Consider the following 12,181-nt stretch of genomic DNA (forward strand, 5'->3'; position numbering starts at 1 on the left):
TATGGCTTTAACGTCACTGTGTGAAAAATAACCGGCCAATATTTAAAGTTCTCTCTGAAATTCTAGAAAATATAGGCCTAGTTTTGTAATAAACACCTCAAAAGAAATAAGTCCCCCTCTGAACATGTCGTCATAACATCGTAAGGTTTCATTTTGTACCAACAAAACTAACTTTGAAATAATTATATGACTGTTTACTAAGTGCTGTGTGAAAATGAGAGATTTCCATGACTTCAGGGCTGAATGAGCCTAAATTGAAGGCAAAAACTGCCCTTTTCAAAAGTCACAAAGTAGGCCTATGCTTGTCACAAAAGTTGATTCATGGCTTGTTACTAATGGAAAACCCCATGTGTTTGAGTGCAGTATAAAATCCTCACCAAGTGAACATTTACTGTAATGTGTATCGATTCTTGATCATTCAGCCATGCAAATCCCCTTGGTGCAGAGTTCAGCACAGTGAGTTGTAAGATGGTCAGTTCCATTCCTTGTCCCAATACGCCTTGCCGTTAACAAGCATAGGCCTACTTTGTGACTTTTGGAAAGGGCACTTTTTGTCTTCAATTTAGGCTCATTCAGCCCTGAAGTCATGGAAATCTCTCATTTTCACACAGCACTTTAGTAAACAATAAAACAGTCATATAATTATTTCAAAGTTAGTTTTGTTGGTACAAAACGAAACCTTACGATGTTATGACGACATGTTCAGAGGGGGACTTATTTCTTTTGAGGTGTTTATGTCCTAAACTGACCAATGACCAAATGTATTCTCACCCAATGACCCGTCCCGTTACCCCCACTTTTGAGTTTTGACCAGTCACTGAAGATCTCCACCAAAACACCCCTATCACTTTTACAGTTTTGATATTTTCTGGTATTCATGGTATTAGCGTATTATAGGGAATCATCTTGCTGAAACTTCACTGGTGGTGTGCAACGAGGAAGTAAATGTCACCGAACATGCGCACTGGTGTGATGAAGTCGTGAAAAACATTTTCTGGGGTTGCCGATATCCCAGAAATGAGCCGTGGTGTAAGCTTATCTATTGTAATTTGGAATTCCTGACATTCGTCTTGTTATTTAACCGGAACGTATTTAGAGGTATGATTTTATAGTCCATATAAAAGAGAAATGTTTAGAGCATAAATTTTAACAAATCTGAAATTCTGAATGGATTTGTTCCAGATACTGAGTCTGAGATAGTAAAATCAATTCAGTGACAGTGAATTTCGCTTGCACTGAACTGCCAGTCATTGCCAGTGGCATGACTGGCACTGCATGCAGTGTATCATGGTAATATTCTGTTAATATTCAGATTTCCTTTTATAAATTAAGCGTACTGCTAGCCGTCCAGCGCGTATGCTTTTAATTCCCGTCTGTGCGTCATTGCGTCCAGACGTGTACGGTATAATATTATTACAAATTTGGATGCCAGCCTAGTACAAGGAACTTATACGATGTCCTCATTCACAAACTGATACTATCTGTCCATCGTATAAGCCTCTTACCGTCACGATAATGTGGTGAAGGAATATTACACAGTCAAGAATAGGCTCCATCATCTTTTGGTTCTGAACCCTCACAGTCTCCCAAAACATCAAAACATCAAAATCATTGTACATTTACTTACTTAAGGGCAGTGTAATGGGAGCGAACATGGACCTTTTCGAGCATCATTATTTCTGAATTGTATGTCCAAAGTATATAAAACTATATATTTTTGGAAAGGAAATGAGTCAAGGAATCCCATGGTGACGTCAGATTTTTTTCAAAAATCTCGAGTTTTTGAAAAAATCACAAAAAATCACTCTTTTACCCCCATTTTTTTGTGACAACTTAAAAAAAAATCCGTTCGGAGTCAAAAAATGTCAGTTAGCTTTTTATGAAGAAGAGACATGAACTTAGGGAAGGTTTTTTTATTTTTTTGAAATTTGTCTCTTTTTTAAAAAAAATGAAAAAAACATGTGAAAAAGGCAATTTTGTCACTTTATTCAGCTAAAATTGCACATAATGGTGTATATTTTTGTTTAAAACAAATATTTTGAAAAAATTAGGAAACCTTCCTAGACTTTGATGTACTCTAAACGATAGTGCAAAAAGTTTACCTTTTGCTTGCATATTTTTCGAGTTATCTTGTCACAAAAATCGTGCAATATTGTCAAAAGTGAACTATGAGAAATCGACGTTTTAGTAAAAAAACGTCAAAATTATGCACAAAATTTCCTTATATTTTAAAACGGCAAGACTTTCACGCTTGTAAAAGCAGTATATGGTACATGGTCTAAATATGCATCTTTTTGCACCAATGAATTTATAATGTCTGCTTTTATTGCGCCAAAATTCAAAATAATTAAAAAATCTTGGCATTTTGACTGCAAATTTTTGTTTTGTTTATACCGCATTTGCCGGCGTTAACAACATACCGAATGCGACTTGACTGCGTTGGACCTACGCGCAAAGTTGCGCCGTGTCACACGACGCGAATCGCGCGCGTAATCACAATATTTCGCATTCGCAAGATTTCTGACTCATTATTTCCGCCAATTTACTAAGCTGTCTTGAGCCATGTGACTTTTTAGAGTTGAAAAGAGTGAAATAAATCAAGCAAAAATACGTGTAAATATTAACCAATTGTATTTAATCAGTTTCAAGTGAAATAATACATCTTAGTGTTGATAAATATCAAAAAATCTCAAATTCGGGCGTGGACGAATGTGTCTTCCATTACTCTGGCCTTAAGACTGTCCTTTTTCATATAGCGCAGACAAAGTAGGGCCAAGCTAAATGGAAATGGTCAAATTTTGGCAAAATATCTCTCTGTGTAATCCTATGTAAGTCCCATATCACATCGTTATCGGCGATCAAGGTTTTTTTTTTTTCTGAAGTTTGGTTGGTACCCACCAGCGTCATGCATGTGACGTGACACAGCGAAAATAAGCGACCGGGAATCAGGGATCGTTAAAACGTCAACAAATTTCAAAACACAGAAAGCAGTAAACTTATTGGCGAGCGGTCCGAATTTTGAGCCATAAGTTTACGTGGTGAACTAATGCCAGCCCAAGAAGTTTCAGATGGCCGGTCGTATTTTGCGTCCATGTCACATGAATGTGGACGCAGACAAAACTTCGAAATTTAATGATTAATTGATGATAAAAAATAAGAAATTTCCATTCTTTTATATTTTTAAAATATAATAAAAGCCCCAAAATTTAACCAACCTGCTAAGAATTGAAGTAAATTCTGCAATATGCAACATCAGGAAATCTTGCACTTTTTGCATGCTGTCCGTTGCTCGAGAAGTCTAGCCAAGAATTTGCTCATCGATAGCTTCACATTCTAGGCTAGAGACCATTGCATTCAAAATCTAGTCGGATTCGCTGAAGCATGACACCGTGTAAAGCAATGGAAGTTCAGAAGTAAACACAGCCGATCACGACAGGCGATTGCATAAAAAATGTTGCTAAAATTACACTTCAGCAAAGTTTTAGACTGCAAAAAGTTGCACCGCTGTCCGACCGAAAAATGATAGCAACGCACTCTAGCATCGAATGCGTAACTATATATCGTGTGTAAATTCAAAGCTAGAGTTCTTGAGTAAGCTTTCCGTAAAGATGGTTTGATGGGAAAATCCCACTTGATGAAATTCACTTTGTTTACTGGTGTCGGACTGACGACATGCGGTTAATGTTTATTTAATTCTCGCTATTCGCAATAAGGGCACCGCCAGCGGTTTGCGATGTAATCGTGATGTATCATGGGAAAATCGTGATGTATCCAGCGTTCGAAATAGGGCCGGTCAGCCGACCATTGGCCTGTAACTTTTTGGCCTGGCCGGTAACTTTTCTGACTGGCATCTAGTTGCTGGCCCGGCTGGCCGGTAACTTTTTAAGGTCAAACCCGGCTGGCCTGTAACTTTTTGAGGCATATTTCGGACACTGGATGTATCATGGGAAAAATTCGACATCAAGTCCGCGCAATCTGAATATTACCATGCTATTACATAGGAACACGTGACAATATTTTTTAGTTTGTCAATATAACGGTATTACACGCAAATCGATAGAGAAAAAATTAATTGTGCACATTTCAAATCACATTATTAAGTATTATTGAGTATCGATTCGCGTGTAACACCTTTATTTTGACAAACTAAAAATATTGTCACATGTTCCTATGTAATAGCATGGTAATATTCAGATTATGGACTTGGATGTCGACCTTTTCCCATGATACATCACGATTACATCGCAAACCGCTGGCGGCGCCTTATTGCGTAATAGCGAGAATTATTTATCACAACCTGACAATATTCAGTACGGTAATTTAATGTTTTAAGTTTATTTTCTCATAAATAATCTACGTTTCCTTTATTAATATTTATTCTTAAATGATGAATAAAAGCAATTTTAAAGACAAAATCAAAATGATAATTTTTTTTATTATTATTGTGGCAGCACGTGATTTAGAAGTTTTAGCATCAACAACACTTTAATTTAAGAAGTGCAGAACTACAAAAATGTGTTAAAAATTGGCAGAGTTTGTGCATGTTTTTGCATCTATTTTTGACCACGTTTTGAACCAAAACTGACACAGAAATGAGAAAATTTATCATAGCGACTGGAGATGGAATAATCATGGAAAATGCATTTTTATTTTATTTGAACAAACGACATTTGATGAGGTGTAGATCTCGGTGGCTGGGGTACGTGTAAAAAAGGGACGGATTTAAGCGGTGGCCCTGCGCCAGTCGATTTTGCCTCGGGCCAGTAAACTTCCAACAATGCTGGCCCGGCGGGCCACTTGATTTTTTTGAGCCTGATAACTCGTGAGACAAGATAATCAGTGATGGACATAATGGACACAGTTTCTGCTCCATTTTTCGTTTATTCTTATCCTTGCATTGCAAACAAATTTGAAATATATGACCGCTTTTTACGGCGATAGGAGGCCTATATGTACTACTTCAAAGCTCTTTCGTGCTCAATCTGATGATGGTATAGAGATATCACAAATACCGCATACTTGAACTGTTGTGAACAACTATATCAGGCATGAGAATTTTCAGTTTAAAAACTGAATTCAGTTTTTTTTATAGTCAAAATTTCCGCAACTTTATTTAATTTCAGCCTGTTTTTAGTACTTTTTGCCAAATTTCACGCGCATTTTCAGTTTTTTCAGTTTTTTTTAGGAAAGTGCAGTCTCATGCCTGCTATATACAGTAAGCCAAACAATTAAAGTACCAGTTATGTTCACCCCTTGCATATCCTAAACAAAGACAGATATGTCGTAATTGGAAGTAGCAGCCAATAGCTGCATCTTTTAGCTCGAATTTAAGACCTCATTTGTTGAAATTGTTCAAGAAATAAAGATATGACGATCCAAAAACCCAAGGAAGATGCCAATGTAAAAGTTGCAGTTTGCTACATGTACATTACGTTTCCTATTGATTTGCACACAATGCGTTCACGAACAAGAGAACCAGCGCCGTGCTTCCATTGATTAACACGTTAAAATTTGCGTCGTGCTTTCATTGATTAGAACACAAAAGTGCAACTTTTGATTTCGTTTCTTTATTAGGTTTTAGACCACCGTTTCTTTAATTCTCAACCAATTTCAGCAAATGAGGTGTTAAATCAGGTACAGGGTACAGGTATTGGCTGCTTGTTTTAATTTTGACACAGGGGTGAACACAACTGGTACCTTAATTTTTTGGCTTACTGTAGATAAAGCATGGAGGTATATAAATAAATTTTTATACCGCCATGGATAAAGGAAGGACTACTGACTGAATTTGTGTTAGTGACTACACTCTAGCTACATTGAGTACACTCAGTACAAAACCATTAAAATCATAAGATTTGCTCAACTTAAATTGGGACAGAATCTCAGAATAAATGTTATAACACACAAGTAACACATGTTAAGTTTGGTAATTGGTATTCTCTAACTTCAAAAGTCTCATTGCAACATGCTTATTTATTTTGCACTTTTTGCAGTAGAAAATACTGAAAAAAGCTGGGCCAGTAAATTTATTGCAGGGCCAGTAGATTTGCCATTTCACTGGCCCGGAGGGCCAGTAGAAAATTGAAAGCTAAGTCTGTCCCTGGTGTAGCAACAAGGGATTGCCAGCCGTTTTGATCATGGCATGCCACAGCGTTTCCCGGTATGATTGATCATGATTTTCAGATGGACGCACAAATATCCATCTGGACGCAAGTTTTTGCAACCTTGTCGTCAAACTTGCGTCCATATGGACGCTCATTTTTTAAGCCCTCTAAGTGACATTCCAACCATCGGATCCAGAATGTATATTTGGTTACGGTTAGGGTTAGGGAATTATTCTTGATCCGATAGTTGGAATACATCGCTTACCGTAATATCAGCAGGCCAGCCCAGTGAAAGATGAAAGAAAAAAGTGCCCCTCTGACCAAAGGGCAAAGGAAAAGAAAAAGGGCAATGGAGCCCCTTTTCCATCAAAATTCACCCCGATCATGGGCCAAAATAGTGTAAAATACAAACTTTTTGCACGCTGCACGCGCACATTGTCACAATAGAAGACATGTACAGTCTCTCTAAAAACAAAAATTGCATGTTGCAACTGCAATTTTTTTCAGCTGTGCCCCTGAAATTTTATTTTGCTCCCACCCCCTCGACCAAGAAAGCTGGCTACGCCCTTGCATTCCCCATGGTGGTTATCTTGGATTTTTACATTGTGTTTTCATGCTATGAATAAAACTAAAAGCTATGCAGAACAATTTTGAAAGTTTGGGGGCAGTGGTGGATGTAGAAAACATAAATAATGGCTGTGAAATCATGTTGCACTTGCGCGACATAGGGGGTGTCTGAGGGGGACGTACCCCCTGAGAAGTGAGAAACTTTTGCAAAATGAAGGCCCAATTGAAGCCATTTGGTGGACCATTTTGGTACTTGTACGTGATGTGCCCTGAGTAATTTAATTTGATGATTTATCTTTGTTTACAAAGTTACATGAGTGATGACATTTTAGGGGAATTCCCCTCTCAAATTGAGCAAAACAAGTTGAATCATATCTAATTTGGAATATTTGGAAACCCCTTCAGATTGTAAAGAGATGACATCATATATGGGATTCCCCTCAGGAAGTGATGTAATGGGATTTCCCTCAGGAAGTGATGTCATGTGAAAGGTTAATGTTATAATTAAGACTTTGGAATTCCCCAGATTGAGCATAATGTGAAGGCAGTAAATGGCCCAGAATAGAATGGGGTTTTTCCCAAGCTTGGTATATAATAAGAAAATGTAAACAATGATTCACAGTTGATAGTGTTGATCTGGGCTATGCTTACAGTCCAATTCCTTCAAAGAAAGGAAATTGCAAGCCAGAAATATTTTATGTAGTCAAAGTACTACTATTTACCAGTGTTGTCGGAGAAGATCTAGAATACGTCAAAGAACGTTATTCTTCCAAGAAAGGAAATATATTCTTCTGTCGACTTGCTGAAGGCTGGTATTTTGATTCAACGCAACTGTCAAAATAAGTGGGGACAACTGCATCGCAGTCCTGCTTCCTGAAGATATTGTGTGAAAGGAGGAAATAGCACCAAATTTGGAGAAAGCAGCGCAAGGAGTTAAATTTGGAGAACTGCGCAAGGAGTTTAGCATAGGAGAACTGCGCAAGGAGTTTAGCATAGGAGAACGGCGCAAGGAGTTTAGCATAGGAGGGGCAGCAAGGAGTTTAGTATAGGATAATTGCAAAGGAGTTGTAAACGTGTTTGGAGAACACCATTTTAGTGTAAGGATTTTATACGCAAGGAGTTATCAATGCAAGTGTACAAAGGACTTCGCTGATTGTCGCAGGACAAGTGAATAGGGATATATTACATCCGTCGTCCAGAACATTACAAGAACTTTATGATCACCAAGAAGAAGAATGCTGGCTAAGTACAAAATAGATAAAGAGTGATTATATTTGATTAATGTATATGTGCATTTGTAGTCATTATATTGTACCAAACGAAACTTGCTTTCAATTAAAGACTTAGATTTTGTTAGCTTAAACGAACAGTGTATTTGTGTTGTGCATTCGTGTGAGTTTGGGTAAAAGGTGATTTTGGCCTTGAGTCAAGTACGACTCGTAACAAAATTGGGGGCTCGTCGTCCGGGATATACACTGTAAAAAAGTTGACATTATTATACTGAGTCTTGAAAGTGAAAGTACAGTATGACAGAGTTCAAAGCAGAAGAGTTTCTTGAAACTATAGATTGGGAGAAGTTTGATAAGTTGAAGAAACCTGATTTAGTAGCATTTGCAAAATACTATGAATTGGATGTAAAGCAAGCCAACAGAAAACAAATAATCAAAAATGCCTTAATTGATGTTTTGGTTGATGAAGAGTATTTTGAGGAATCCATTTTGGACAGGAGAAAAGAGGTCAAAACTGAAATCGGGGATGCAGTTAAGTTGAAAGAACTAGAAGTTCAGGTGGAAATGGAAAAAATGAAAATGCAATTGCAGTTGGACATGCAAAAGCTAGATATGCAAAATAAAGAAAAACAAGAAAGATTAGACATGGAAAACAAGAAATTAGAAATGGAAGAAAAAGCACGCTTAAGAAAAGATGGCGCTTGAGCACCACAAATTAGAAACAGAAGAAAAGGAAAAGGTAGCAAAATTGGAACTTGAAAAACAAAAGTTGGAAATGGAAGAAAATTTGAAACAAAAAGAAATTGAAGAAAAGTACAAGTTTGAACAAGAGAAGTTGGCAAAGCTAGGTGACAAATACTCATCAAGTTTCTCCTCAAAGTCAGGGTTTGATGTTACAAAGTATGTCAAGCTGGTGCCTAAATTCAAAGAAAAAGATGTTGACGAGTATTTCCAACATTTTGAAAAGGTAGCTACAAATTTGAAATGGCCTCCAGAGCATTGGACCCTACTGTTACAAAGTAGTTTTGTGGGGAAGGCCAGGGAAACTTACTCAGCTCTACCAATAGAGAAGTGTAAGAATTATGAAGAAGTCAAACAGGCAGTCCTTAAGGCCTATGAACTGGTGCCTGAAGCATACAGACAAAAGTTCAGAGATTCAAGAAAGCAAGCAGATCAAACCCATGTAGAATTTGCTAGAGTAAAAGAACACATGTTTGACAGGTGGCTTGGTTCAAAAGAAGTCAAAGATGATTTCGCCAACTTAAGCAATTGGTTCTTATAGAAGAGTTCAAGAAATGTGTCCACGTTGACATTAAAACCCATTTGGATGAAAGTGCTAGCAAAATTAAAACGCTAAGTGACGCGGCGACGATGGCTGACGATTATGGCTTAACGCACAAGTTGAATGCGAGTAGATTTAGTCATAACAGAAGTTATTCAAACAGGTTCAGCCAAAACCAACCTAGAGCAAATCAGGGTGGTACACAAGAAGGAGATCTCAGTCTAATCACAGATCCTGGTCTAATTCACAGCATAGTGCTGGTGGTAGAGGGACCCCATGGAGTTCAGGTACCAGACCAACAGGTGGGACTGAATTTAAATCCCAATTAGTTTGCAATTTCTGTAAGAAACCAGGACATACAGTGACCATGTGTCGGAGCTTAAAAGCCAAACAAGATGCACAAAAACAGCAGCAAACTGCTAGTAATACTGTAGGATGTGCAGTGTCACTTGAGTCAAAGAAACAAGTCAGTCAAATCAAAAACAAGAATTCCCACAAAAGGGAGGTGAAACAGACAAGGTGTGTGAAGAATTTGAACCATTTGTGTTAGAGGGAGTAGTATCACTTGGTGATAATGGTAGTCCAAAGCCCATTAAGATTGTGCGAGATACGTGTTGTGCACGGTCTATGATTCTGGAAGGAACTTTGCCCTTTAATGAGGATAGTTCAGCTGGTAATGCTTTGATCCAGGGTATTGGGATGGAAATACTTAATGTACCTCTCCACAAAATTAACTTGACATCTGACTTGGTTTCTGGTCCTGTAACCATAGGAGTTAGACATGAATTGCCAGTCAAGGGAGTGTCCATGTTGCTAGGAAATGATTTGGCAGGGGGGAAGGTTTTTCCTGACCCAATAGTCACAGATAAGCCCTGTTTACAGGATGATCTATCTATCTATCTTGCGGACGCATCCGAGAAAGAGTTTACAATTCTTTTCCAGGAATCTCTATCAGCCATCAGATTTGGGAGGTCATTAATTTCTTGATTGACGTCCCTTGCCACACAGTCGATGTAGTTGAATGGTCTTCTTCCTCTACATGTTCGTGGAAGCCTCATACAGATGACATCTGAAATTATTTGGTCTTTTGCACGGTAGCAGTGGCCTGCAAATCTGGCTCGCCGTTGAGCAACGATGGAGGACACCTGTGGAACACCATCATAGATCTCTGCTTTGGTTTTATGTTCACGCCAGGATATATTTGAACCCTCATCAACAGCCGGGTGTAGGTACCATCAAGACGGTCCTGAAGATCTTTCTTCATTGTCCAGGTCTCACTTCCATATAAGAGGATACTCTCTATGCAGGCTCTAAAGAAGGCAAGCTTGGTATTTCTTGATATGTTGGACTGCCAGATGGTGTGCAGTTTGTTGCAAGCTTTCCATGCTTGAGCTTTGCGAGTCAGAAAGTCTTTCTTGCTGTCGGCAACAAATGAACCAAGATATTTAAAGTCCGACACCTCCTTGAGTTGTGTGCCATCCCGAGAAAGGATTGGAGTTGGGTTCTTATCTCCATTAATACACATATATTCTGTCTTCTTGGAATTGAGAAAGAGGCCAACTTTGGCGGAAGCATCTTCTAAAGATGACAGAAGATCTTGGGCATCTTGTGATAACGTAGCTGTTAAAGCGATGTCGTCTCGTAGTCAAGATCGGTTAAATACTTGTTCTTCTCTCTGCTCGTCTTATTGGGCATGATGTCAATCCCTTTGGACTTGTCAGTGTCTATCGACTGTCTGAGGAGATAGTCTACCACTATCACAAAAAGGTAAAGGGCCAAGGTGTCACCCTGCAGGATTCCAGCAGTAGAGAGAAACTCTTCAGTTGGTCCATCACCTGTTTGTACAAAACTTGAAGGATTATCATACATTATTGCAATAGCATTCACAATCTCCTGAGGGATCCCATAATTACGAAGAATATGCAGCATGGCCTTCCGGTTAACACTGTCGAAAGCTTTTGAGAAGTCAACAAACACAATATATGCCTGCTTCTTTGAGATTTTAAGCTCTTCTATTATCCTTCTAAGGGCTAGAATCTGTGGTGTGGTTGATCTACCCTTGCGAAAACCATTTTGGTTACGTCTGAGAATAGGATCTAGATGAGGAGAAATCCTGTTGAGCAGCATAGTGTTATACAGCTTGGCAGCAAGTGCTGACAGTGTGATACCTCTATAATTTGATGGTTGTGAAAGATCCCTTTCTTCGGGAGAGGTATAATTGTGGATCTTGACAAGGCTTTTGGCTTATTTCCTTCATGGTTTCATTACAGAAATCAAGCAGTTGCTGAGGGAAGAGTGGGTTTGTCCAAACAATGGCTAGTATGTTGTCAGGACCAGGTGTTTTTGACTTGTTGAGCTTGCTCAGACCTTTTGCAGTTCCTCCATAGTAAATGGACCAGTGTGTATTGGGAGATCGTCAGAGACATTGCTGTTAAAGAACGTATCTTCAAGGTTTACGTCTTGCTCTGGTTTCCCTAGTAAGTTGGAAAAGTGTAGAAACCAGTTGTCACGACGCTCTTCAGATGTATTGCCTTTCACTCTAACCACAGGAGCAGATTTGGTGTCAGTTATCTCCCGGAGGAGTTCCCAAGAAGCTGCATGTTTATATTCATGATGGAGGGTGTCAAGTTCCTCTGTCTTCTTTTGAATAGAGGACTCCAGAGTTTCTGTGTAGGCTTTATCAAGAGTAACTTTGGCCGATTCGAGGAGCTTTTGTGAGGCTCGGGTGGATCTAGCATTGTGTTTCATAGATGCACTCTTTAAGACATCTCTTGCCTCAGTGACTTTGTCTGATGCAGCAATGTTGTAGGACTGCTTTGATTTTTTAGGCAGCATCTCCAGTGCAACTTCCTCATTAGCCGCAACTAAGGTATCATAAGTGGTGCTAATATTGGGTTCTTGTAGCTCATCGTGTAGAGAACTGAAGCGGTTATAGACTGCTACCACAAACTGCTCACCCAGGATGGTGTCTCTGGTAACCTTCTTCCAGTCAATACGTT

The 12,181-nt window shown here is 38.8% G+C and overlaps 1 protein-coding gene across 1 annotated transcript in view; it reads left to right on the top strand.

The window, feature by feature from the left end:
- The first annotated feature begins 984 nt into the window (after positions 1-984).
- LOC140159393 (BTB/POZ domain-containing protein 2-like) overlaps positions 985-12,181 on the top strand; it is a 41,955-nt gene continuing 30,758 nt past the window's right edge. Inside the window, exon 1 of the mRNA XM_072182854.1 lies at positions 985-1,098. The gene's annotated coding sequence lies outside the window, so the exon portion shown is untranslated. The remainder of the gene's footprint in view (positions 1,099-12,181) is intronic.

The sequence above is a fragment of the Amphiura filiformis genome, chromosome 8 (assembly GCF_039555335.1).
Source record: "Amphiura filiformis chromosome 8, Afil_fr2py, whole genome shotgun sequence".
Taxonomy (NCBI): domain Eukaryota; kingdom Metazoa; phylum Echinodermata; class Ophiuroidea; order Amphilepidida; family Amphiuridae; genus Amphiura; species Amphiura filiformis.